Source organism: Salvia hispanica, chromosome 3 (genome assembly GCF_023119035.1).
Source record: "Salvia hispanica cultivar TCC Black 2014 chromosome 3, UniMelb_Shisp_WGS_1.0, whole genome shotgun sequence".
Taxonomy (NCBI): domain Eukaryota; kingdom Viridiplantae; phylum Streptophyta; class Magnoliopsida; order Lamiales; family Lamiaceae; genus Salvia; species Salvia hispanica.
In genome coordinates, this window is record NC_062967.1 from 9,454,976 (window position 1) to 9,459,975 (window position 5,000).

Below are 5,000 nucleotides of genomic sequence, written 5' to 3' on the forward strand. Positions count from 1 at the left end.
TACCAAGCTGCATTAACCACTTGCTTAATTTGAAAAGGAAAGAAACATAAAATCAGGAAGCATTTGAGGTTGTGCATCATATCCTATACAGAGAGACAGTCTTCTAGAATCTAGAAAATTTCTTTGATATGCTCTCTAATTTCTAAACATGGTATCCAAAAGACAAAGTTAATCATGATTCATGAGATCCATAAATACAAGGAGTAAAAACCTCAAGTATGATTGTAATGGATGGAATAGGTGTATCCCAGGTAAAAGAGGTTGAATGAAAGATTTAGCTAACAACCGGGCATTTGGTCTAGTGGTATGATTCTCGCTTAGGGTGCGAGAGGTCCCGAGTTCAATTCTCGGAATGCCCCTATCATTTTTAATGTCCATTATGTTTCACAAGTCAACTTTTTTTCTTTCTTTTAGGTCCAGCCATTATCCCTTTTTATATGCCAATTTCTGAAGAAAATATCACTCCAAACTATAGCATAGAATACCCCAAAACATATTATGGTCATTCTTCACAAATAATTATACACTAGATGAATAAAGTAAAGAAAATAAATAAGCAAATGGCTGAAGTAGTAAAATCATAAACCAAGTTCAGAGAAATCAAAACTGCATGTAAGTGCACAATAAAATTTGAGAGAAGAATATGGGAGGAAGCATTTAATATTGTTCACCATAAGCTACAAGGAAGAGACATATATGAACAGCAATGAAAGTGATAAGCCATTGTCTATAATACAAAAATATAGTGCATCCAAATGATAAGTATTTAAAAAAGATAGCATGTAACAATACTCAATAGTGAATAAAAGGACTCGATGAATAATATTATAACAAAATATTTAATTTTAAACCTATAAAAGTTGATTAAGAGATTAGTAAACAACCGGGCATTTGGTCTAGTGGTATGATTCTCGCTTTGGGTGCGAGAGGTCCCGAGTTCGATTCTCGGAATGCCCCGTTTTCCCCTTTTTGTTGATTACTTCCACAAATGAGTATTTTCTCCTTTTACTCTACCAACTTGCCTATTTTAATAATACAAAATTTTGCATCTATTAACAGATGTGACTGCAGGAAGCAATTTTGAACGGCCTCACAGGGTTCTTGGTGAGGGTAAACTTTAATAAAATATGCCAAGAAAAGTGAACTATAGCATTTACAAAGAATGTTGCTTAAATCCATATAAGCATTAACCCCTTAGCTTAATTTGAAAAGGCAAGAAAACAAAATTTCAGGAAGCATTTGAGGTTGTGCACCATATCCAATTAAGATACACAGAAATGTTCTTTGATATGCTCTCTAAACAGGGTAACTGAAAGATGATGTTAAACATGAGATTGAGATCCATACACCTCAGGAATAAAAGCCTCAAGTATTAATGTGATGCAATAGTTCTATCTAGGTAACATGAGGGTGACTGGGTGATACAGCAAACAACCGGGCATTTGGTCTAGTGGTATGATTCTCGCTTAGGGTGCGAGAGGTCCCGAGTTCAATTCTCGGAATGCCCCTATCATTTTTAATATCCATTATGTTTCACAGGTGAACTCTTTTTCTCTCTTTTTGGTCCTGCATTATCCCTTTTTCTATTATATGCCAATTTCTCAACAAAATGTCAAACTCCAAAGTCCAAAATATAGCACTCCCAATATATATTGTGATAATTATCGCAGAAACCAAGTTCATAGAAACCGTAACTGCATTCAATTCCAGAAGTATATTGAGAGAAGTATGCAAGGAACCACTTAATATGGTGTACCATAAACAACAAGAAAGAAATAGGCATCAACATCGATGAAAATGATAATCCATTGCCTACAATTTACTATAGTGCATCAAATGATGAAATGATGAAGTTTAAAAGACAGCAACTACCAAGGGAGATATGGATGGTACTCAACAGTGAATAAAAGGACTTAAGGGATAATATAATGACCAAAATGTTTTTCCAGATAACAGAGGTAGATCAAGAACTAAGTAGACAACAGGGCATTTGGTCTAGTGGTATGATTCTCGCTTTGGGTGCGAGAGGTCCCGAGTTCGATTCTCGGAATGCCCCTTTTCTTTTTCTTTTTATTCCCTTCCCCAAATGAACAGTGCCACCATTTCACTACCTACTTCCAAGTTTTTTTAATGCTCAACTCAACGAACATCAATTACAAACCCTAAAGTCGATAATCACTGTATAAACTGTGACTATTCCTGACAAACAATTATTAATAAATCCATATCAAAGAAACAGTAGCCCCCTTTCACTACCTACTTCCAAGCTTTTTTAATGCTCAACTCAAAGAAAATTAATTAGCATACACAATCACTGTATAAACTATTACTATTCCTGACAAATAATTATAAAAACTTATTAATAAATCCATTACAATGAAGCAGAACTGCAGCTCAGTATGAGTACATTTTTCAAAAAAATCTAATTAAACCGAAAAATCAATATGGATCTGAGATTGCTGACAGTAAACGCATAATCTAGCAATATCCGCCGCACAATAATGTCTTTCAACAGTTAATTGATTTTTTAAAAGCCAAAAGTCAGCATTGAATTAAACCAACGAAGCAATTAAGCTAATTAGGAGTGGAAAATTCAAACCAAGCACATGCCGAAATTAAAAATTATTAAGAACTCTGCTGAAAGTCTAACCTCCTCGCCTAATTTGCGGAGGGAAATATGCTTTTCGACTTTTGGTAACTGCGACGGAAGAAGCATTTCAAATACAGTAATTGGGAAGTGGAGATGGAAAAACGAAGGGAGAGAGTGGAATCTATCATTTGATAGAAATTTAAAAATTATCGATTACTAGTAGTACATATTTATTCTTTTAATGATTTAGCAAAAAAGAATGAGTTTTAAAATTAAATATATGCATAATTATAACCAAATTAAAGTAGAACGAAATGTTCAAATATGGGTCGATTTATTTTAATGATATAGTCGTAAGAGAAATTTAGTAAGAAAATAATATAATCAATGATAAAGTCATAAAACCAATCCGATTTCGATTTAAAATTTCAGAACATAGTTGTATTAATTTCCTTTTTTATTAGTATTTTCTTTGAGTATCTTTCTTGTTACAAGTATTTTCTTTCTTCTGTGAGATTAACCATTCAATCTTAGTCAGAATAAATTAGTTATTTCTTGGAAGAGAATAAACAAAAATATTTATTCTGATTTTCTAAATTCTGATTGTTCTTGTGGAACATAGTACTTTAAAATACATGCAGCTTTTCTTTTCTTTTCTTTTTTTCTTTTGCATTTTTTCTTTAAATAACTGGATGAAGAAGCAGTGTACAAAATGATATTATCCATGAAGAGCATAATTGACGGAATAGACACTTGATTATTACAATTTACAACATCAAACACGATCTACGCATACACTTGAGATACAACTCACAAATGTGGGCTATTAAATTAAAAAAATTATGAACAACACGTAATGGATAAACATCCTTTGAACTCTGAGCATAAACATCCATGAACTCTGAGCATAAACCACTCTTGGACGTTCCTAAAAAAATAATGTTGGTGATTCTAGATATAATATGTGAGAATATACAAAATATTATCAGTAATAATTCATAAAACATAGGCTGCATATACATCTTACCGATACACGACGAATGACATAGTTGGCAGCACTTCAGCTAGTACTATTACTGAGATCAAAGCTTATCGATGCAGACCTGCGAGAAAGAGGAAAAGACTCGACACCTAATTTATACGGTCAGGCCATATTTGCACAGCCAATTAATTTGTAACCATATTGCACATTTATTTATGATAAAAATATCCATGTAAGTAGTAGCATCATCAATCATTCAAGAGCCAGGAAATAATTTCATATTTGGCAATCCAATACATAGCCAAGTGATACAAATTGCTAATTTATCAATCAGAGAATACCAGCTTAACGACAGAGATGAAACTGACAATAACTCCATGGTCTGATGGCTATAGAAGCATTAGCTATTATAGCCAGTAGTGATTTTAGATTTCACTTCCAAGATACATAATATTCTCCATCTACAACAAAGAGAACTAGTAAATTAGTAAATTTTTGGAAAAAAACCAAAAAAAAAAATGACTGAAGCATTCAAAGTCATGCACCATAAAGCCAAAAGAGGCAATAGCCAATTTATCTAGAAGTTACTGAATTTGAGGGAATGTAAAATGAAAAGATAAGTTTAGAAACAAATATCCATAAAATTGTACTCTGGCTAATAAAAGCATTCAAGAAAGAATATAACTGATGATGGATCATTTCTAAGTCAAAGGGGTTGAATAAGAGCATTGGTATGTGTTAGGGCATTTGGTCTAGTGGTATGATTCTCGCTTTGGGTGCGAGAGGTCCCGAGTTCGATTCTCGGAATGCCCCCTCTTTTTTATAGCAATTAGAAACTATGCAAAAGAATGGCTTTTGCAATTTTAAAAAAAAAAATCAGAGATTTTAAATTTCATCCATGTAGCCTCTGAATTGTTGCCATAAGAGAATGGGATGGCAATAAAATTTGAGGAGAGTAAAATGATGCTAAAAAAACTGAAATTAGACATTAATCTGAAGTGTGTTAATGGGGATGGCATATTTTCATATTATACATGTCAAAGTCACATTAAATTCACCAAAATCATGCATCATAGAAAGAATAAATGTATCATAGTCCAGAAGTTAATTTGTTAATTGGGGGGAAAGTGATGGAAGCTCAATGTCAAGCTCCATAAAGCCAGAAGGAACAAATAGCTGTTAAAATGAAATGACATGCCATTTTATAATTTATTGAAAACAAGGGCAGCTAAAATGATAGGTATTTTTAAAGGAACTCGAGGATGAATGTGACTGACAACAGATCATTTCCAGGTCAAAGAGGTTGAATATGAGCATTAGTGTATAATAGGGCATTTGGTCTAGTGGTATGATTCTCGCTTCGGGTGCGAGAGGTCCCGAGTTCGATTCTCGGAATGCCCCCTTTTTAAACATGTAAATAATTATTCT

At 33.2% G+C, this 5,000-nt stretch overlaps 2 long non-coding RNA genes and 6 other non-coding genes across 12 annotated transcripts in view; 6 read left to right on the forward strand and 2 right to left on the reverse strand.

The window, feature by feature from the left end:
• Positions 1-2,780, reverse strand: part of LOC125211260 — a 6,155-nt gene extending 3,375 nt beyond the window's left edge. For 3 of the 4 annotated variants that reach the window (XR_007174485.1, XR_007174484.1, XR_007174483.1), the window contains exon 1: positions 2,651-2,770. This is a non-coding gene — a long non-coding RNA (uncharacterized LOC125211260). Of the gene's footprint in view, positions 1-2,650 lie in introns of all 4 variants that reach the window. The other variant, XR_007174486.1, reaches the window with a different exon arrangement.
• Positions 288-359, forward strand: TRNAP-AGG. Its single transcript has one exon. It is a non-coding gene; the product is annotated as a tRNA-Pro (tRNA).
• On the forward strand, positions 886-957 carry TRNAP-UGG. The gene has a single exon. It is a non-coding gene; the product is annotated as a tRNA-Pro (tRNA).
• Positions 1,437-1,508, forward strand: TRNAP-AGG. The gene has a single exon. It is a non-coding gene; the product is annotated as a tRNA-Pro (tRNA).
• Positions 1,985-2,056, forward strand: TRNAP-UGG. Its single transcript has one exon. It is a non-coding gene; the product is annotated as a tRNA-Pro (tRNA).
• A 528-nt stretch (positions 2,781-3,308) lies between the features above and the next one.
• The window catches only part of LOC125211259, a 9,831-nt gene continuing 8,139 nt past the window's right edge, over positions 3,309-5,000 (reverse strand). Inside the window, exons 3-5 of one of the 2 annotated variants that reach the window (XR_007174482.1) lie at positions 3,914-4,033; positions 3,618-3,693; positions 3,309-3,518 (exon numbers count right to left, since the gene is read on the reverse strand). This is a non-coding gene — a long non-coding RNA (uncharacterized LOC125211259). Of the gene's footprint in view, positions 3,519-3,617; positions 4,034-5,000 lie in introns of both variants that reach the window. The other variant, XR_007174481.1, reaches the window with a different exon arrangement.
• On the forward strand, positions 4,314-4,385 carry TRNAP-UGG. The gene has a single exon. It is a non-coding gene; the product is annotated as a tRNA-Pro (tRNA).
• TRNAP-CGG lies at positions 4,902-4,973 on the forward strand. The gene has a single exon. It is a non-coding gene; the product is annotated as a tRNA-Pro (tRNA).